Source organism: Microcebus murinus, chromosome 20, assembly GCF_040939455.1.
Source record: "Microcebus murinus isolate Inina chromosome 20, M.murinus_Inina_mat1.0, whole genome shotgun sequence".
In the NCBI taxonomy this organism is placed as follows: domain Eukaryota; kingdom Metazoa; phylum Chordata; class Mammalia; order Primates; family Cheirogaleidae; genus Microcebus; species Microcebus murinus.
Window position 1 is genome coordinate 3,612,392 of NC_134123.1, and position 22,899 is coordinate 3,635,290.

Here is a 22,899-nt window from a genome sequence, read left to right on the forward strand (position 1 = left end):
AGGTGGGGACTGACTTTTGAGACCCCATGCCCTGGAGCTCCAGTGGGGATTCTGGGTGGCCTGTGAGGTCACAGCTCCAGCAGCCAAGGTTTCCCTGGCAACCAGAACGCGAGGGATGCACTTCGGATGCTGTGGAGGCCTCTCTCCTTTTGGCCTCATTAGGTTGTGAGTCTGCCGGGAAGCCACGGGCGCTAGTGTCCCCAGGAGACTCCTGCTGCAGTGTGTCCATTTAAGTTATTTTTTTAATTTTTCTAATTATTTATTTTATTTTATTTTATTTTTTATTTTTGTTTATAGAAACTGAAATCTATGTCCATTTAAGTTAAACAGGCGATTTTCTCAGCTGCTAAATCCCATTTGACTTTGGAGCCTCAGACTTGAGAGGTTCCTGGGCAGGCCCTGTTGGATCTGACGCGGCTTCCCCCACAGGTCCCTGCGGAAGGAGGGCTCGCGATCGCCCATGAATTCATGAGTGTATTAATAAGATGCAGCATATATATACCACGGAGTGCTACTCAGCCTCAAAAAGGATGAATTAATGCCTTTTGCAACGATTTGGATGGAACTGGAGACCATTCTCCTAAATGAAGTATCTCAAGATTGGAAAATATCACATGTATTCATTATTAAATTGGAACTAACTGTTGAGCACACATGTGCACAGAGGGAGGTAAAACTCAGTGGAAATCAAGGGAGAAGGGGGCAGGAGGTAAGGGGCAAAAACCTACGTAATGGGTACAATAAATACCATTTGGGTGATGGGCACACCCGATAGCCGTTTTGGCTCAAGCATTACAAAAATGATCCATGTGACCAAAAACATTTGTACCCCATTAATATTTAAAATAAATAAATAAATAAAACAGCAAAAATGTTTAATGTTTATATGTCAACATATAAAATGTATGTAAAATTAAACAGAAAATGACTAACAGCTGCTTGAATCTAGAAAGTTGTTTGGCAGGGCAGGGTGGCTCATACCTGTAATCTTAGCACTCTGAGAGGCTGAGGTGGGAGGATCGCTTGAGCTCAGGAGTTTGAGACCAGCCTGAGCAAGACCGAGACTCCATCTCTACTATAAATAGAAAGAAATTAGCCAAACAACTGAAAAATAGAAAAAATAGCCGGGCATGGTGGCTAATGTCTCTCTGGGAGGTCAGTCTATGTCCTCTAATTATCCTCATTTTATTGAGAAGGAAACTCAAGCTCAATGAGGTCACCAGACTTGCCAGCTTGATCCCATGTCCTCACTGCCAGCCACCGCGTCCTCTTCGCAGACTGCGGGCGCAGCTGCGTGCTCCAAGCAAGCGCAGGCTGGCCGAGACCTCTGGCCTGTTCAGAGGGCCCAGGATATGGGCAGAGCCCCAGGGAGCTGCCAGCGGCCAGGCTCTGCACAGTGCCCTGGGGTCCCCTCTTGCCAGCTCCTGCAATGCCTGCTTCGTCCCTTAGCAACTGTTGGTGGCATCAATCATAAAGGTGCTGAGAGAGCAAGACGGGACCCCATTTCAGTGATCTGAGGTCTTCAGAAGGGGTTTGCTCTTTCCATTCCCCTTAAGTGCCCTTGAGCCCAAGGTAAGTCTTGCAGGCCATAAGTAGGGACTGGGCCACTCACTGCCCTCTCCAGTGGCATGGCCTTCTTGGACCCTGCCCTTGCCACAGGGCCTGAGCTCTGGGCACTGAGGGCAGTCCGTTCCTCCCCGGCTTCTTGCCTGGCGCCAGGGTGCGGGGCCCCAGATCTGGGGCGCTGCTCACACTCCACTCCACCAAGCGTGCCTGCAGCTGCCGAGTGTCTGGTGTCAGGGAAACGACCTCAGAGCCTTGGACTTGGCTGGCAGGCCACTGTCCAGACTTAAAGGTCTCCCGGCAGGCACCTGTCACCCAAGCTGGAGGGTCTCTCATCCTTCTTCTACCTCAGACTTTCCAGAAGAGAGCTGAGCCTTCTGGGAAAGAAGGCAGACTTCTAGGATAGGGCGAGACACAGAATTTCAAAGCCACTTTTGTGAATGTTTGGCTCCCTAAAGTCTGAAAACACAGCTTTCCTCTTGGGCCAGAGGAGGAAAAGACCTGCTATGTCTAGCTTGGGTTAAGGAGCCCTGAGCGAGGCCCTCTCTTGCTGCCAGGTGTCTGTCACGGTAGCAGGCAGCGAGTGAAGGGTGGACAGGGAACTGCTCTCCACACTGCTGTCCTTCCCTCCAGCCCTGTGAGGAGGGCAGAACTGGTCCATTATGTCCAATGTTTTGCAGCTGAGGAAACCCAGGTTTGTGATTCATCCAAGCTGGGACCAAAACTGGTCAGGGCGGAGCTCGTTCTCAAATGCAGGTTTCCCAATGTTCCCACCAAAAGCCAAAGCATTCAGCCACTCACCAGCCGGCTCCTTTGACAGGAGTCAGACTGTATGTTGGTCTGTCCATTTTGAAATTCTTGGCCGGGCATGGTGACTCATGCCTGTAATCCCAGCACTCTGGGAGGTTGAGGCAGGAGGATCGTTTGAGCTCAGGGGTTCGAGACCAGCCTGAACAAGAGCGAGACCCCGTCTCTACTAAAAATAGAAAGAAATTAACTGCACAACTAAAAATATATAGAGAAAATTAGCCAGGCGCGGTGGCACATGCCTGTAGTCCCAGCTACTCGGGAGGCTGAGGCAGGAGGATCGCTTGAGCCCAGGAGTCTGAGGTTGCTGTGAGCTAGGCTGACACCATGGCACTCTAGCCTGGGCAACAGGGCAAGACTCTGCCTCAAAAAAAAAAAAAAAAAGACATTCTTTCATGAGGCTATCTATGTACTCATTCACTTTGTTTTTTTTGTTTGTTTGTTTGTTTGTTTGTTTGTTTTTAACATTACCTTTGGAGATCTGACACTTTGTTTTTTTTATTAAGCACTTTCTACGAGCCCAGCTCTTGGCTGGAGACTGTGGGGAGCTCAAAGGAGAAAACAGCCTCAGTCCTGCTTCAGGAGAAGGACTTGTGGATTGAGGAGGAAGAGAAGGCAGGCCCTAAACTCAGACCTGCGGAGTGAAGGGTGCTGGGACACGGGAGGGGACGGCAGCCTGTTCCGAGGGCGCTGCCTGTGGGCTGGGACTTCGGGAGGGCTTCCTGGAGGAGGATGCTGGGCGCAATGGACTCTACTGGAAGCTGCCACCACCTTGTAGAGTCTTGACCGATGCAGTGAGGCCGGAGCCCCCAGCCCCCGCCGGCAGAGCGCAGGCTGAGGCTGGCGCTTGAGCAGAGCCGGGCGCCCAGAGGTGTGCGGAGAGCCGGAGGGAGCTGCAGCGCACGCGGCCGTGCCTGGAGGGGCAGAGCCTGCTTGGGGCATCTGAGGAGCTGAGAGCCCCAGCCGGGCCGGGAGGGACAGCCCGGAAAGCCATTCCTTCTCTGTGGGCACGTGTGGTGCTCTGCCCAGGAAAAACATCCCTCAAGTGAGTGACTTCTAGCGCAGCAGGGCCCAGGGCTCCGCAGACCCTTGGTGAGAGGGCGGCCAAGTCGCAGAGTGCAGGGGTCTGCACTCTGGAGCAGGCTGGCCCTGCCACTGCCATCTTTGGGGTTTTGTGGCAAGCCACTTGACTCTCTGAACTTCAGTTTCCTCCTCTGTAAAATGGGGTACAGCTGTGTCTGCCTCGTAGAGGGGCTGCGAGTGTCCCACGAGACAGTATCTGCTAAGCAAGCCGCCAGTAGTGCGCCCTGGGGGGGCAGCAGTTCCCGGCCGGGGGAGCACACATAGCTGGCACTCAGGAAGTGTCCGGAGAATGAATCAAACACTTTTCTCTTTTTGTCGGCCAAATATTTGTTCTTTACCTAGAAAGCCAGTTGAGATCAGAAAGCTCTGATATGGGACTGCAAACTAGTGCAACCTCTGTGGAAAGCAATATGGAGATACCTCAGAGATACAAGTGGATCTACCATTTGATCCAGCAGTGCCATTACTGGGCATCTACCCAAAGGAAAGAAAGACACTTTATGAAAAAGACATCTGCACTTACATGTTTATAGCAGCACAATTCACAATTGCAAAGATGTGGAAACAACCCAAGTGCCCATCAATAATGAGTGGATTAATAAAATGTGTATACCATGGAGTTCTACTCAACTATAAGAAACAATGGTAATCTAGCACCTCTTGTATTTTCCTGGCTAGAACTGGAGCCCATTCTACTAAGTGAAGTATCCCAAGAACGGAAAAATAAGCACCATATGTACTCACCAGCACATTGGTATTAACTGATCAACACTTATGTGCACATAAGTGCACATAAGTGTCATCGGGTGTGGGGCAGGTAGAGGAGGGAGGAGGGATGGGTATGTTCACACCTGACGGGTGCGGTGCCCACCGTCTGGGGGATGGACATGCTTTGAAGCTCTGACTCGGGTGAGGCAAGGACAACATATACACTTATACAAGGACAATATAAACACTTGTACCCCGGTAATATGCTGAAGTAAAAAAAAACCAAACTTTTTTTAAAAAAAGAAGAAATGAAATAGAAAAAAGAGAAAGTTCCATGCTTCAAAACAAAGCTGTGGGCTGGAAGCAGGAGCACGCTACCGTGTCCTTCGGGGCTGCATCCGACTGCGCCGAGCACGGAGGGAGGCCCCCCGGAACCCCAGGACAGCTCTCCAGGGGATTGGGCCAATGGGCTTTTCAGTTACTTGCCCTTTCTAATTATAGCATATTATCATTTTAAAAATAATGTTAGTTTGTTTTTATTATAAAAGTAGTATATGTTCATTAAAACAAAGGCTTATATTGAGCTTATGATGTACCGAGCACTAACACGTCTTAATTCATTGACAGCATAGATACTATTATTTTCCACCTTTTATGGTAAAGTAAACTTAGGCACAATGAGGTTCAGTAACTTGCCCAGAGCCGTCGAGCTGAGAAATGACAGAGCTAGGATGTGAGCCCGAGCTGTCTGTTTTCAGAGTTCCTCTCTCTTTTTTGTTTCCTTTTTGAGACAGAGTCTTACTTTGTTGCCTGAGCTAGAGTGCCGAGGCATCAGCCTCGCTCACAGCAACCTCAGACTCCTGGGTCCAAGCAATCCTCCTGCCTCAGCCTCCCAAGTGGCTGGGACTACAGGCATACACCATCATGCCTGGCTAATATATATATATATATATATATTAGTTGGCCAATTAATTTCTTTCTATTCTTTTTTTAGTAGAAATGGGGTCTGGCTCTTGCTCAGGCTGGTTCCGAACTCCTGACCTTGAGCGATCCTCCCTCCTGGGACTCCCAGAGTGCTAGGATTACAGATGTGAACCACCACGCCTGGCCTTGTTTTGGTTTTTTTTGAGACAGAGTCTCACTTGGTTGCCTGGACTAGAGTGAGTGCCATGATGTCACCCTAGCTCATGGCAACCTCCAACTTCCGGGCTCAAGCAATCCTCTTGCCTCAACCTCCCTGGCAGCTGGGACTACAGGCATGCACCACCATGCCCTGCTAAATTTTTGTTTCTATTTTTAGTTGCCTGGCTAATTTTTTCTATTTTTAATAGAGACGGGGTCTCACTGTTGCTTAGGCTGGTCTTGAACTCCTGAGCTCAAGTGATCCTCCTGCCTCGGCCTCCCAGAGTGCTAGGATTACAGGAGTGAGACTCCGCACCTGGCCCAGAGTTCCTCTCTTAGTCACTACACTCTCATGCCTTATTGTCTACATAAGTCTTAGCGTACATACATGTGAAAATACAGGTAAATGAAAATACGTTAAAGATAACCAATATTCTTAATATCCACAGAACAGTATAGTGAGGGGTCACACACATAAGGTATAAAGTCATGAGATCAAGTCATGTTTGAATTCTGGCTTCACTGTTTATGGGCAGTGTGACCCTGGCCATAAACAGAGGAAAATGCTAGGAAAGGGAAGGTTTTTCTTGGCATTGATATCATAGACAGAAAACAAAAGAAAAAGTGGACAGATGTTACATATGAAAATTAAGAACTTCTGGATGAAGAAGAGCACAAAACAAAATGTAAAGTTAAATATCAAACTAAGAAAAAATAGTTGCTTCATATGTAATAGAAACATGGTTAATCACTTTACCATATATGAAGAACTATTTAAAAATCAATAAGAAGTAGACCTCACTAAAAATGGGAGAGTCTACAAAAAAAGAACTATAAATGGACAATAAATGTACGTTCAACCTTCTGAATTACTGAAAAGAAATAATTAAAATGATGAAATGTGATTTTCATACGTCAGATTTGGTAAGGATTAAAAAGGCAGAGAATAAAATGGACATGGAGGCACCTGCAGGTGGTCCCAGGTACTCGGGAGGCTGAGGTGGGAGGATGGCTTGAGCCTAGGAGTTCAAGGCAGCCTGGGCAACAAAGTGAGACCCTGTCTCAAAGAAACAAAAAATAAGCAAACAAACAAAAAAAGACTGACGGTCACCAGCACTGGCAAGGATGTAGATGCTTTCCTAGACTGCAGGGGTTGGGGCTGCTGGTAAATGTTTCTGGAGGTAAGTTGGTAGCATATATCTAAATCCTTGTCCATAAGCCCACCACTTGGCCTAATATTTCAACTTCAAGTAACGTATTCTAATGGAAATAGTCAAATAAGAACAATATTTGTGCTAGGATATTCACTGGAATATCTTTATAAAAGCAAAATGTTGGAAACAACCTAATGTTCTTTAAAGGGGATTTGTAAAGTAAAATACTGTAAGGCTATAAAATAGATTGTTCTTCAGCGGTTAAAGGGGGTAAGGTGGATTTATACATGTTGATAAGGGAGAAAGTCCACTGTAAATTCAAACAGCAAGTTGCAGTATGGGATCCTGTTTTTGAGTAACAGAGTATCCTAGCTGAGCCCTGACTTAAATTTTGATTTTGACTCTTTTTTTCTGTAATTTGCAGAAGTTGTTATGTTTGATAGACTGTTTTGTAAATACGTGTGAGGTTTCCCTTGGAGACTCCAGGAAAGAGTTGAGAAAATGGTAGAGACTTGTGAGGAAGGTTGGAATCCCAGCCTGGGTAAGAAAGGGGCAATGGCAGGATTTTTTTGGTTATTTGTGCATCTATAACTATATTTGCAGGCTCATTGAAGACTGGTATGTATAGCAACACTCATTAAAAATAAACTTATTTATGGAACATATAGAGAATATACAACCTGATGAATTTTCACAAAGCAAGAGTGCTCATGTCCCTGCCAGATTATAATATAAATTACCAGAAGGAGCCCATAAGCTTCTCTCTTGCTCCTCTCAGCCACTTTGCTTCTCATTGGGAGCTCTCTTTTGACTCCTAAAATCAGAAATGAGTCTGATCCGTGTTTGAACTTTACATCAATGAAATCATAAAATACATACTCTTTTATGTTTAGTTTCTTTTTTTTTTTTTTTGGCTCAGATGTTGCATCAATATGTTTAGTTTCTTTCGCTCAACATTATGAGGTTCATCTAGGTGTACTAGTCATTCTTTTCTGCATATTATTCCATTGTGTGAATATACTCATGTTGTTTATCCCTGTTTATGAATATTTAGATTGTTTCCAGCTTTTGCCTATTAAAAACAATGCCACTATAAATATTCTCACACATGACTTTGTGTGCATATGTGCCCCTTTCATTGGGTTTATGCCTATCTGTTTATAGAGTTTACTTATATTTGGCTTTAATAGATAGTGCCAAACAATTTCCCCAAGTTGTACCAATTTGCATTCCTACTAATGGTGTTTGACAGTTTCAGTTCCACCAAATATTTGCCAACATGTGTCATGTCCTGTCAGTTTTGAGCATACTGGTAGGTGGGTATCTCGTTGTAGCTTTAATTTGTGTTTCCCTGGTGATTAATGAGGATTAGCACTTTTTAAAACAAGTTTTCTGGCCATTTGAATATTCTTGTTTGTGTTCTAATCTTTTGTACTTTTATGTTGAGTTGTTAATCTTTTTCTTACAAATTTGTAGATCTCTATGTTTTGGATATTAGACCTTTGTCATTTATACTTATTGCAAAAATCTTTTCCCATTCCATAGTTTGTCTTTTTACTGTCTTAATGGTGTAGTTTGATAAACAGTTCCTTAAACTTAATGTAGTCCAATTTAGCTATTTTTTTATGATTGGTGCTTCTTTCTGTCATGTTTAAGAAATTTTGTCTAAAACAAGGTCACAAATATATTTTCCTATAAGAGGTTATTGTTTTTCTTTCCAATTTAGATCTACAGTCTATCTGGATTTGATTTTTGTCTATGGTATGAGATAGGAATCAAGATTCATTTTTTTCTACATGATTATTTAGTTGCCCCATCACCATTTATTGAAAAAGACTAATTTTTCCCCCACTGAACTGTAGTGTCACTTTTTGTCTTAATTGTTTATATACGTTTGGGCTGTTTCTGGACACAGTACTCTTACATTGGCCTGCTAGCATATCTTTGCAGTAACACTAGACTGTCCTCATTGTCACACAGCAGTCCCTCTCATCTGCGGCTTTCCTTTCCAGGGCTTCAGGTACCTGTGGTACAGTACAATACAGTATTTTGAAAGAGAAAGAGAGAGACCACATTCACATAACTTTGATTACAGTAGTATATCATTATAATCATTCCACTTTATTATCATTATTGTTCATCTCTTACTGTGCCTAATTTAGAAGTTAAATTTTATCATAGGTATGTTTACATAGAAAAAAACAGTATATATCGGGATTGGTCCTATCTGTGGCTTCAGGCACCCATGGGCGGCTTGGAACATGCCCTCCACAGGCCCTGCCGATGAGGGGACGGCTGCGGGCCAGCTCCTGCAGCTTTGCTCTTGCTCCTCAAGATCGTCTTAGCTGTTCTCAGCCCTTTGTATTTTCATGTGAATTCTAGAACTGGCTTGCCAGTTTCAACCTTCCTCATCTCCCCCTGTGATTGCTGAGGATCACCCCACAAAAAGAAAACTGCTGGGATTTCAATTGTGATTGCATTAAATCTGTAGATCAAGTTAGGGGGAACTGGTATCTTAACAATACTAAGTATTTCAATCCCTGCACATAGTATATCCTTTCATTTTTCTTTTACACTCTTCAATACAATTTTACCATTTTCTGTGTAGGGGTTCTGCACGGTTTTCTTGTATTTATCCCTATATGTTTATGTCCCTGATGCTACTATATTTAAATTTTTTAATATTTCTAATTGGATAGAAATGCAAAGGATTTTCAAAGTTTTTGACCTCGTATCTAATGATTGTAATAGTTTATCTGTAGATTTGTTTAGATTTTCTAGGAATATAATAATGTCATCTGTATACTACAATAGTATTTATTTCTTCCTTACTAAATCTTATGCATTTTATTTCTCTTCTCCTTACCCACCCTTCTCCTTTTCTTCCTCCACCTCCTTCTCCTCCTTCTTCTTCCTCTTTTTCTTATTTGTAACTATTGCACTGGCCAAAACGTCTCATGCAGCGCGCACGGAAATGGCGGCAGTGGGCATCTCAGTGGGACGCCTTTAACTTTTCACCAGTAAGCACGATGCTTGCTGTAGGGATTTAGAGTCTGAAGTGACATTCACATAACATAAAATTAACTTTTTTTAAAGAAATGGAGTTTCACTATATTGCCCAAGCTGGTCTTAAACTCATGGCCTCAAGTGATCCTCCTGCCTCAGCCTCCCGATTGTCTGGGATTACAGGTGTGAGCCGCCACACATGGCTCAAAGTGAACTATTTTGAAGTGAACAATTCAGTGCCATTTAGTAATACACAATATTGTAAAATCACCACCTTTATCCAGCCCAAAACATTTCCTTCACTGCAAAATAAAACCCTGCACCCATGAAGCAATTACTCCCTGTTCTCCTCGACCTCCTGCCTCTGGCAACCACCAGTCTGCATCCTGTTTCCATGAATTTACCTGTTCTGAACGTCTCCTACGAGTGAAGTCACCAGCATGTGATCTTTTTGTGTCTTCCTTTTTTTACTTAGCGTGATATTTTCAGGATTCCTTCGTGCTGTCGCACAGACCAGCACTCGGTCTTTCCCACGGTGGAGCCCTACCCCGTCGTGTGCACGCCGCAGCCGTCCGTCCGCGCACCTGCCGCGTGGGCTGCGTCTCCTCCGGCTGCTGCGGGCGGCGCTGCCGCGGACGTCCCGCACAGCAGCCCCGCCCAGGGCTTCGCGTTCCGCCGCTTCGGTCACGCCGCCAACTGAGGTCCAAAAATATTAAATGGAAAACTCCAGAAATAAACAGTCCGCAAGTTTTACTGTGCTCTGTTCTGCGCAGAGTGATGAAGCCGCGTCTGGCCTCGCCTGGCAGGCGGCGCAGCCTCCCGGGCCGCGCGCCCTCACCGCGTCAGCCCTCAGCTCCCCGCGGCCGCGCGCCCTCACCGCGTCAGCCCTCAGCTCCCCGCGGCCGCGCGCCCTCACCGCGTCCGCCCTCAGCTCCCCGCGGCCGCGCGCCCTCACCGCGTCAGCCCTCAGCTCCCCGCGGCCGCGCGCCCTCACCGCGTCAGCCCTCAGCCTCCCGGGCCGCGCGCCCTCACCGCGTCAGCCCTCAGCTCCCCGCGGCCGCGCGCCCTCACCGCGTCAGCCCTCAGCTCCCCGCGGCCGCCGCTGCCGCCCTCACAGCCCGCTGTCCCCCGACAGCCCCCCGACAGCCCCCCGACAGCCCCCCGACAGCCCCCCGACAGTCCCCCGACAGCCCCCCGACAGCCCCCCGACAGTCCCCCGACAGCCCCCCGACAGCCCCCCGACAGTCCCCCGACAGCCCCCCGACAGCCCCCCGACAGTCCCCGACAGTCCCCCGACAGTCCCCCGACAGTCCCCCTGACAGTCCCCCGACAGTCCCCGACAGTCCCCCGACAGTCCCCCGACAACCCCCCGACAGTCCCCCGACAGTCCCCCGACAGTCCCCCTGACAGTCCCCCGACAGTCCCCCGACAGTCCCCCGACAGTCCCCCTGACAGTCCCCCGACAGTCCCCCTGACAGTCCCCCGACAGCCCCCCGACAGCCCCCCGACAGTCCCCCGACAGCCCCCCGACAGCCCCCCGACAGTCCCCCGACAGCCCCCCGACAGCCCCCCGACAGTCCCCGACAGTCCCCCGACAGTCCCCCGACAGTCCCGACGCCACGCACGGCCCAGCATTCGCCTCCCTGGTCTCATCATGGGCATTGTGTCCTCCGACTTCGTCACAAGAGGAATGAGTACAATACAGTACTTTGAGAGACGGATAGACCACATTCACATAACTTTTATTAAAATATATTGCTATAATTATTTTTGTTTTATTATTATTGTTAATCTCTCACTGTGCTTAATTCGTCACTTAAACTTTACGGTAGGTATGCAGTACAGGAAAAGACATAGCGGGCGTACATAGGGGCTGCACTAGCCGAGGTTTCTCGCATCCTCTGGTCTTGGGACATAGTGGATAAGAGCCTGTGGATAAGAGCCAAACTGCTTGCAAGGATTTTTTTAAGCCCTGTTTTCAATTATTTTTGGCATATACCTAGGATTGGAATTGCTGGGTTATATGGTAATCCTGTGTTTGACTTTCTGAAGAACGACTAAACTGTTTTCTACAACAGCAGAACCATTTTCCGTTCCTACCAGAAATGCATGAGCGTCTCATTTCTCTGTATCCTCTCCAGCACTTTTACTTTCCACTTGTTTCTTCTTCCTCTTATTTTTTTCTTTTTAAATTATTCGATTTACTTTTTACACTTAAAAACTTTAAAAAAAATTTTATAATTACTTTAAATTTTACTTTTTTTTCCACTGCTGAGATAACCTTCCACTGTTTTGATTACAGTCATCCTCTTGGGTGTGAAGCATGCCACAGGTTTTTTGAACATACTCTTTATCAGATTAAAATGTATTCTTCCATTAAATTTATTCTTCCACTGTCAATTTTGTTTTCCAGGAAAAAAAAAAGAAAATATCTCTTCTGGCAAAACATAACTTTATAATATTCTTTTTTTTTCTTTTGTGCTAAGGAAGAAAGGAATTTTAATACTACAGACTAACATGACAGATGTCTTGTTGAGAATGGGAAAAGCTGCTTTGAATTCATCTCCACTTTTTAATATTGTTGACAAAACTTCATAATCTCAATCTTATTATGAGAAAACATCAGACAAACCTACATCAAGGGACATTTCATAAAATGAAGTATTCATCAAAAAAAGTATTAAAGTCATAAAGACAAAGAAAGACTGAAGAACTGTCCCAGATGCTTGATGGGATCCTGGGTCAGAAAAGGACATTAATGGGAAATTTAGCAAAATATTAACATCTGTAAGTCAGTTAATCACACAGTGTCAGTGTTAACTTCCTGCTTTCAGGAATTGCACTATAGTTACATAATATGATAAGACTAAAGGATGTTGGGTAAAGAATACACAGAAAACTTGCACTACTTTTGCTACTTTCTTGTAAATCTAAGATAATTTTTCAGGCAAAAAAGAAAGAAAGCTTCCTAGTTTGCTATGTGTTTATTGTGAATGGGATGGAATTTTAGCCAATACTTTTTCCATATCTATTGATGTTATTGTGCAATTTTCTCTTTTATTTTATTAATATACTGAGTTATATGATTGATTTTTAACTATTAGCCTGACTTTTCCTTCCTAGAATAAACCATATTGATCTTGATATGTTATCCTTTTTATATCCTTTTTATATGTTGCTGGATATAATTTGCTATTTTCTTTCTTTTTTATTTTACACAATTTTTATTTTATTTTATTTTATTTTATTTTAGGCTGGACACGTGAAGCAGTGGGAGCAGAGAAGGAACAAAAGAATCTGTAACTGGTTGTGATCAGTCAGTTGTAAAAACCTTGTGCTCGGACCAGCCAACTATTTTTTTTTCTTTTAGACTAGTCAGGTGCAGTAGTGAGAAGGGGGAAAGACTAGAACAGGAGTTCCATCAGTAACTGACTGTGGACAATCAAGTGAGATAACTCATTACCTTTAGACCAGCCACTGTCTTCTTTCTTTAGGATCTTTTTTGCCTGTGCATGTTTCTGAGAAAGATTCATGAGTAGCTTTCCTTTGTTATAATGTCCATGTCAGATTTGGGGATTAAGGTTATATGACCTCACTAGATACATTGGGAGATGTTTCTTTATCCATTTTCCAAAAAAGTCCATGTACAATTGGTGTTATTTTTATTTATTTATTCATTGAGACAGAGTCTTGCTCTGTTGCCCAGACCAGTAGCATCAGCCTCGCTCACAGCAACTTCAAACTCCTGGGCTCAAGCAAGCCGCCTGTCTCAGCCTCCGGAGTAGCTGGGACTACAGGCACACGCCACTGCACTTGGCTAGTTTTTCTAATTTTTGTAGAAATGGGGCTCACTCTTGCTCAGCCTGGTCTCCTATTCCTGAGCTCAAGCGATCCTACCACCTTAGCCTCCCAGAGTGCTAGGATTGCAGGCGTGAGCCACCGCGCCCGGCTGCAATTGGCGTTATTTCTTCTTTAAATGTTTTCTGTGTTCATCAGGGAAGCTATCTGGGCCTGGAATTTTGATTGTAGGTAGATTTTCTAACCTTTGATTCAATTTCTTTGGTAAATATAGGGCTTTTTATATCTCGAGTTTCTTTGATTTTATTTTTTGTTTTGAGACCGAGTCTCACTCTTTTGCCTGGGCTAGAGTGCCATAGCATCAGCCTAGCTCACAGCAACCTCAAACTCCTGGGTTCAAGCGATCCTTCTGCCTCAGCCTCCCAAGTAGCTGGGACTACAGGCATGCGCCACCATGCCCGGCTAAGTTTTTCTATATATATTTTTAGTTGGCCAATTAATTTCTTTCTATTTATAGTAGAGGGTCTCACTCTTGCTCAGGCTGGTTTTGAACTCTTGACCTTGAGTGATCTGCTCGCCTTGGCCTCCCAGAGTGCTAGGATTACAGGTGTGAGCCACCACGCCCAGCCAGGTTTCTTTTATTTCTTGTGTCAATTTTGGTAAATTGGCTATTTCTAGGAATTTGTTTATTTCATTTACATTTTTAAGTTCACTCATATTGTTGTTCATAATGTTCTTCCATTATCTATCTAAAAAGCGGGATACATAATGGAGCTCCCATTGGTTCTTGCTATTGATAATTTTTGTCTTCTCTATTTTTATTCTTGATCTTTCTTCGTATGGGTTTATAAATATGAATTTTTGATGCTTTTTATTGTGTATTTGTTTTCAACTTTAGTAATCTCTGTTGTTATCTTTATTACTTCTTTTCTCCTACTTTCTTCTTCTCCTTCTTTGTCTTAAGAGACAGGGTCTCACTGTGTTGCACAGGCAGGAGAGCAGGGGCTGCTCAGGGGCAAGATCCAGCTACTGCTCAGCATAGGAGCGTTGACTTGCTCTGCCAGTTGCCTCCTATGCAACCGGCCTGGTATGCTGGCACTTCCTGAAGGTCACTGTGTTGATGCTGAACTTGGTGCAGACACCTGATTGTCATAGTGCACAACAGCCTGGAACTCCTAGACTTGAGTGATCCTCCTGCCTCACCTCCCCAGTAGCTAGGACTGCAAGTGCGCACCACTGCACCTGGCATTTCTCCTCTTTTCTTGGCATTTAAGTTGCTATTTTCTAACTACTTGATCTGGACACCTGGATAATTGATTTTTGGTACTTCTTTTTTCCTAATACATGCATTTGTAGCTATAAAATGTTCTCTAAACATGCCTAAGCAGCAGCCTACAAGAATTGATATGTTGTTTTTAATGTTATAATTCTTTCTCATCAAAATATTTTCTAATTTTTATTGTGATTTCTTTCTTTCTTTTTTTTTTTTAATGTGAGACAGAGTCTCAATCTGTCATCTGGGCTAGAATGCAGTGGTGCCATCATAGCTCACTGAAGCCTCAATTCCTGGGCTCAAGTGATCCTCCTGCATCAGACCCCTGAGTAGCTGGGACTACAGGTGTGTTCCACCATGCTCAGATAATTTTTAAATGTTTAGTAGAGACAGCATCTCGCTTTTGCTCAGATTAGTCTCGAACTTCTGACCTCAAGCAATCCTCCCACCTCGGCCTCCCCAAGTGCTAGGATTATAGACATGAGCCACCATGCCTGGCCCCTCTTTCTTTTTTTTTGAGATAGTGTATTTTTAGGAGTGCGATATCTGGATCACATGGTAAGAATACGTTTAGTTTTGTAAAAAACTGCCAAATTGTATTCCAAAGTGACTATACCATTTTGCATTCTCATCAGCCATGAATGGAAGTTCCTGTTGCTCAATATTCTCTGTTTTGGATTTTGGCCATTCTAATAGGCATGTAGCGGTATCTCATTGCAGTTTTAATTTGCATTTCCCTGATAACATGTGATGTGGAGCGTCTTTTCACCTATTTGCCCTGTGTGTCTTCTTTGGTAAAAGTATCTGTCAATTAAGGCCTTTGGTCCATTTTTTAATTAGGTTGTTTTCCTACTGTTAGTTTTTTGTTATTGCTGTTGTTTTTAGTGACAGGGTCTTGCTCTGTTGCCCAGGCTAGAGTGCAGTGGCATGATCATAGCTCACTGCAGCCTTCAATGCCTGGGCTCAAGCAATCCTTCCGCCTCAGCCTCCCAAGCAGCAGGGACTATAGGTGTGCACCACCTCATCTGGCTAATTATTTTTAAAAAGTTTTTTGTAAAGATTGGTTCTCACTATGTTGCCCAGACTGATCTTGAACTCCTGGACTCAAGCGATCCTCCCACCTCAGCTTGAGCCACTGTATGCAGCCTTTGGTGTGTCCTTTATCAGATGTGTCTTCCACACATATTTTCTCCCAGTCCGTGGCTTGCCATTTCATTCTCTTAACAGTGTGATTCACAGAGAAGAAATTTTACATTTTAATGACATACAACTTATCACTTCTTTATTTCATGGATCATGCATTGGATGTTATTTCTAAAAATCATTGCCAAACCCAAGGTCATCTACATTTTATTCTTTTATATAGTATTGCATTTTATGTTTATGTCTACAATCCATTTTGCATTAATTTCTGAGGAGTGTAAGGTCTGTGTCCAGATTCTTTTTTTTCCACATGGATGTCTACTTGTTCTAGCACCATTTGCTGAAAAGACTATCCTTTCTCCACTGAATTGCCTTTGCTCCTTTGTCAAACATTAGGTGACTATTTGTAAGTCTACTTCTAGGCTCTCTATTCTATTTCATTGACCAATTTGTCTATTTCACCAGTACCACACTGTGTAGATTACTATAGTGTAACCTAAATTTTGATGTCAGGTAGTGTCAGTCCTCCTACTTTGTTCTTCTCTTTCGATATTGTGTTGGCTATTCTGTACCTTTTTCCTCTTCATATAAACTTTAGAATTAGTTTATTGATAGCCACAAAATAGCTTCTTAGGATTTTTTTTTTTTTTTTTTTTCAGACAGAGTCTCACTCTGTTGCCTGGGCTACAGTGCCATGGTGTCAGCCTAGCTCACAGCAACCTCAAACTCCTGGGTTTAAGCGATCCTTCTGTCTCAGCCTCTCAAGTAGCTGGGACTACAGGCATGTACCACCATGCCCGACTAATTTTTTTCTATATATTTTTAGTTGTCTAGCTAATTTCTTTCTATTTTTAGTAGAGACAGGGTTTTGCTATTGCTCAGGCTGGTCTCAAACTCCTGAGCTCAAATGATCCACCCACCTCTGCCTTCCAGAGTGCTAGGATTACAGGTGTGAGCCATCACACCCTGCCTAATTTTATCAATTTCTGCTCCAGTTTTTTTTCCTGCTTAGTGAGAATTTAATTCACTCTTCTTTTTCTAGTTTCCTAAGGTAGAAGTTTAGATTATTGATTTTAGATTTCTTCTTTTCTAACATATGCATTTAATGCTATAAATTTCCCTGTAAATATTGTTTTCATGCATCCCACAGATTTTGATAAGTTGTCCTTTGATTTTCATTATGTTCAAAATATTTAAAAATTTGTCTTGAGATACCTTCTTTGATCCATGTGTTATTTTTTACTGACTAAATTGAATAATTCTATTCCATACATTTTTAGGAATAGAAAGAATGCAACAAAAATTTTATAATATGCATTAGACATTTATGTAAGAGATGTTTCGTTTTTCAAAGAAATTTCCCCTATTTTTCTGTCTTTTCTACCTTTCTCAGAGCAGTAACTAATAATTACTACTTTCATGGATAAGGTGGTCCATTGTGTTGGACAGTAATTATGTCTTTATGTTTCATATCATTATCATCTCCAAAAATTCTACCCTTCATTTCATGGCACAGTCTCCCTGCACTGTTTCACAGCAAAACTGTACTCCTCTCAGATTAGAAGAGCCCAAAGAAATTAGAGCAAACAGCAATTAAATTCATGTGAATGAATCCTAGAGGACCAAAGTTTTTTTTTTTTTTTTTGGTCTCTTCCCTTCTCTCTGAAGGACCAAAGATTTTTAAATACTAATTTATAATAGTAACAGAATGTCTACTGGCACAAACCTTCTATTAATATTTATTCATATTATTAAAACTGCAATAATAGAAACAAAACCTATTTTAATGAAAAAGGAACTCAGAAAGGAAGTCATTAGATATAACTAAAAACATTTGAAATATAAATATCATGTATTTCCAGTTAGTATCAGGTAAATACCTAAACAATCTATTCTTAATTGTGGCCTCAGAGAAAAAGATCAGAGACAATGACAAAGAATACACTTCATATAATCAGGTTCAAAACAATGAGATCCTTTAGTTTTTCTTTTTGGCAGAGATTTTTGTTGGTCCTTTTGTTGGTAATCCATTTATGTCTATATCCTTGCAGTCTACTTTTTTTTTTTTTTTTTTTTTTTTTTTTTTGAGACAGAGTCTCGCTTTGTTGCCCAGGCTAGAGTGAGTGCCATGGCGTCAGCCTAGCTCACAGCAACCTCAAACTCCTGGGCTCGAGTGATCCTTCTGCCTCAGCCTCCCGAGTAGCTGGGACTACAGGCATGCGCCACCATGCCCGGCTAATTTTTTTTTTTTTATATATATATCAGTTGGCCAATTAATTTCTTTCTATTTATAGTAGAGACGGGGTCTCGCTCTTGCTCAGGCTGGTTTTGAACTCCTGACCTTGAGCAATCCGCCCGCCTCGGCCTCCCAAGAGCTAGGATTACAGGCGTGAGCCACAGCGCCCGGCCCTTTGCAGTCTACTTTGCTTTTATTTTTTAGTTTTATTTTTAATTTAAATTTGAGACAGGATCTCATTCTGTTATCCAAGATGGAGTACAGTGGCATCAGCATTGCTCACTGTAACTTCAAACTTTTGGGCTCAAGCAATCCTCCTGCCTCAGCTTCCTGAATAGCTGGGACAACAGGTACATGCCCCCACGCCTGGCTAATTTTTAAAAATATTTTTATATAAGCAGAAACAAAGAGCTTAAAATAAATAAATAAAATATTTTTATAGAAACAAGTGTCTTTCTATTTTGCTCTCTATTTTACTCCTGGCCTCAAGTGATCCTCCTGCCTTGGCCTCCCAAAATGCTAGGATTACGGGTGTGAGCCACAACACCTGGCCTCCCTTTATTTCACTGGATTCTTCTAGAGCTTTCCTAGGACATACACCACTAACAAAAGGGGAAATCAGAGACTACAGGAATGGCTGCAGGAGCCTGCCAGCAGCCCAAAAGTACTGAAAGTGTAGAGGCTAGAGCCCCCACCTGCCCCAACTTTTGGTCTCCTGCCCAGGCCCATCCAAGGCCTTCATACCTGTGACCATCCTATGTGCTATTTTGAAGTGTATTGTTTAACCTCCAAGTATTTGTGGATTTTCCAACTATCTACTGTGGTCTGAAGATAGATATTGTCTGATTTCTATTCTTTTACATGTTAATGTGGTTTTTATGGCCCAGAAGTGGTCTGTCTTGGTGAATGTTTCATGTGAGCCTCAGAAGAATGTGTCTTTTACTATTATTGAATGAAGTAGCCTATAAATATCCATTATATCCAGTTGATTGGCAGTGGTGTTGAGTTCAGCTATGTTCTTTTTTTTTGTTTGTTTGTTTGTTTGTTTTCTTTTTCCAAAGTGACTTACAGATTCATCAGCTATGTTCTTACTGCTTTTCTGTCTGCCAGATCTGTCCACGTCTGAGGGAGGTTGAAGTTTCCAACTGTAATCACGTATTCATGTATTTCTCCTTGAAGTTCTACCAGTTTTTGCCTCACATATTTTGATGCTCAGTTTTTAGATATACAAGTTAGGGATTGTTAGAATTTACCCCTTTATTGTTCTATAATGTCCCTGTTTACCCCTGATAACTTTTCCTGCTTTGAATTCTGCTCTGTCTGAAATTAATATAGCCACTCCTGCTTTCCTTTGATTAGTGTTACCATGATATATTTTCTCCATCCATTTATTTTTAATCTGCATGTGTCCCTATATTTGAAGTGGGTTTCTGGTAGACAACATATAGTTACGTCTTATTTGTTGATCTACTGTGAAAATCTCTTTTAATTAGTGTATTTAGATCATTAACTTTCAAGGTGATTATTGATATAACTGGATTATCAGGTACCATATTTATTTCTGTTTTTTATTTGTTGCCTTTGTTCTTTGTTCTTTTTTTTTTTTTTTTTTTTTTGAGACAGAGTCTCACTTTGTTGCCTAGGCTAGAGTGAGTGCCGTGGCGTCAGCCTAGCTCACAGCAACCTCAGACTCCTGGGCTCAAGCAATCCTTCTGTCTCAGCCTCCCGAGTAGCTGGGACTACAGGCATGCGCCACCATGCCCGGCTAATTTTTTTCTATATATATTAGTTGGCCAATTAGTTTCTTTCTATTTATAGTAGAGACGGGGTCTCGCTCTTGCTCAGGCTGGTTTTGAACTCCCCACCTCGAGCAATCCGCCCGCCTCGGCCTCCCAGAGAGCTAGGATTACAGGCGTGAGCCACCGCGCCCGGCCTGTTCTTTGTTCTTATTTTTGTCTCCCACTTTTTCTGCCTTTTGTGGTTTTAATTAGGCTTTTTGTATGATTCTATTTTCTCTCCTGTCTTAGCATTATCAGTTATACTTTTTAAAAACATTTTTCATGGTTACCCTAGAGTTTACAACATATTATACATTCATGACTAAATCAAGTCTGCTTTGAAATAACACTGCACTGATTCAAGGGTAGTGAAAATGTCTTATAATAGCAAAATTCATATTCCTACTTTTTTCCTTTTGTCTTTTGTATCATTGCAATCTTTCCTTTTACTTATATATAAGCAGACATGAGCATATATTAATACATATATATATATATACACACACACAGCATACACAATTGAATGCATTGCTACAATTATTATTTTGAACAAACTCTTTTCTGTTAGATCAATTAAGATTAAGAAGAATAAAAGATTTTATTTTTCCTTCACTTTTTTAGTTTCTGATGCTCTTTTCTTTATGTAAATCTGAGTTCTGACTTACACTATTTGTGTTCTCTCTGAAGAATCTCTGTTAACATTTCTTTTCTTTTTTTTTTTTTTTTTGAGACAGAGTCTCGCTTTGTTGTCCAGGCTAGAGTGAGTGCCGTGGCGTCAGCCTAGCTCACAGCAACCTCAAACTCCTGGGCTCGAGCGATCCTTCTGCCTCAGCCTCCCGAGTAGCTGGGACTACAGGAATGAGCCACCATGCCCGGCTAATTTTTTCTATATATATCAGTTGGCCAATTAATTTCTTTCTATTTTATAGTAGAGACGGGGTCTTGCTCTTGCTCAGGCTGGTTTTGAACTCCTGACCTTGAGCAATCCGCCCGCCTCGGCCTCCCAAGAGCTAGGATTACAGGCGTGAGCCACAGCGCCCGGCCTCTGTTAACATTTCTTGCTACACAGATTACTGGAAACAAATTTCTTCGATTTTTGTTTCAAAAAGTATTTGTCCTTTACTTTTTTTTTACATAGAAAACAAAGGGCTAGTCATAACAGCCACTTTTTTTTTAAGCCATTTCTAGGTCGAGAGGAATTAGCCACCATTTATTCAGCACTTTTTATATGTAATCTCACAACAGCCATGGAAAGTAGAAATTATAGCCATTCATTCAAAGAAAAAAAATTGAAGTGCAGAGAATTTACATTAATAGTACATTGCTAAAGCTGTAATTCCAATCCCAGGCTATCAGCTCCAAATCCTATGCTTTTTTGAGGCAGAGTCTCACTTTGTTACCCAGGCTAGAATGAGTGCCATGGCGTCAGCCTAGCTCACAGCAACCTCAAACTCCTGGGCTCGAGCAATCCTGCTGCTTCAGCCTCCCGAGTAGCAGGGACTACAGGCATGTGCCACCATGCCCGGCTAATTTTTTCTATATATATTAGTTGGCCAATTAATTTCTTTCTGTTTATAGTAGAGACGAGGTCTCGCTCTTGCTCAGGCTGGTTTCGAACTCCAGACCTTGAGCAATCCACCCGCCTCGGCCTCCCAGAGTGCTAGGATTACAGGCGTGAGCCACCGTGCCCGGCCCCAAATCCTATGCTTTTAACTATCATATTATACTATTCCTCAAACGTATAATCTTTTCAAATCTTAATTTCATAAAATAAAAAACCTAAATATCACATATTTGTAGAAAAAGATCTGCTACTTACCTAATACATTTAAGCATGTTTTATAAATTTCTTTTATACGAAGGAGACTGGCAACATTACTCTTTATAGCTATACTGCTAACTTACCTTGAACTATTTGTATAACACATCAGAAAAAGTACTGCTCACATATACAAATGAAAGCAGGTCAATGGAATGTGCACTCTTGAGGCTGGCCACAATGGCTCATGCCTGAATCTCAGCATTTTGGGAGGCAGAGGTGAGAGGATCACTTGAGCCCAGGAGTTTGAGGTTGAAGTGAGCTATGATCCCACCAGCCTGGACAACAGAGCAAGAACTTCCCCAAATTAATGTCAGACACAAAACCACAGATCTAGGAAGATCAGAGAACAAGCCAGATAAATACCAAAAGAAAAAACAACAACAGCAAAAACTATACCTGAGCATATCATATTCAAACTTAATAAACTCAAAGATAAAGAAAAATTATTGAATGAAGCCAGAGGAAAAAAAATCACCTTACCTACAGAAGAGCAAAGATAAGAATTGCATCCCACTTCCAATAAACGCTACAAACAAGAGAGTTAAATGAAATATTTAGTGTTGAAAGACAAAAACCACCAATCTAGGCCGGGCGCTGTGGCTCACGCCTGTAATCCTAGCTCTTGGGAGGCCGAGGCGGGCGGATTGCTCAAGGTCAGGAGTTCAAAACCAGCCTGAGCAAGAGCGAAACCCCGTCTCTACTATAAATAGAAAGAAATTAATTGGCCAACTGATATATATATATAAAAAAAAAAATTAGCCAGGCATGGTGGCGCATGCCTGTAGTCCCAGCTACTCGGGAGGCTGAGGCAGGAGGATCACTTGAGCCCAGGAGTTTGAGGTTGCTGTGAGCTAGGCTGACGCCACGGCACTCACTCTAGCCTGGACAACAAAGTGAGACTCTGTCTCAAAAAAAAAAAAAAAAAAAAAAAAAAAAAAAAAAAAAACAAACAAAAAAAAACACCAATCTAGAATTCTGCACCCTGAAGAACTGTCCTTCAAAAGTGAAGGAGAGTGCACATTTCTCTTTTTTTTTTTTAATATATTTTTTAATATAATATGCTCAGGTATAGCTTTTGCTGTTGTTTTTTGTTTTTTCTTTTGGCATTTATCTGGCTTGTTCTCTGACCTTCCTAGATCTGTGGTTTTGTGTCTGACATTAATTTGGGGAAGCTCTTGGTCATTATTGCTTCAAATATTTCTTCCGTTCCTTGTTTTCTTTCTTTCTCCTTGTAGTTTCCCTTCCTATGTACAGTACAGTTTTTGTGGTTGTCCCACAGTTCTGGGATATTCTATTCTGTTTTTACCCAGTCTTTTCTGTTTGCTTCTCAGTTTTGGACACTATTATGTCCTCCAGCTCAGAGACTCTTTCCTCAGCCACGTCCAATCTGCTAATGAGCCCATCAA

The 22,899-nt window shown here is 42.6% G+C and overlaps 1 long non-coding RNA gene and 1 other non-coding gene across 2 annotated transcripts; both read right to left on the reverse strand.

Moving 5' to 3' along the window:
* Positions 1–5,142: 5,142 nt before the first annotated feature.
* Positions 5,143–10,328, reverse strand: LOC105884762 (uncharacterized). Its single transcript, XR_001160352.3, has 3 exons — positions 9,848–10,328; positions 8,362–8,461; positions 5,143–7,251 (listed from the first exon to the last, which is right to left on the reverse strand). It is a non-coding gene; the product is annotated as an uncharacterized LOC105884762 (long non-coding RNA).
* Positions 10,329–21,521: 11,193 nt separating this feature from the next.
* On the reverse strand, positions 21,522–21,653 carry LOC142863011 (small nucleolar RNA SNORA19). The gene has a single exon (XR_012913898.1). It is a non-coding gene; the product is annotated as a small nucleolar RNA SNORA19 (small nucleolar RNA).
* Between the last annotated feature and the right edge of the window lie 1,246 nt (positions 21,654–22,899).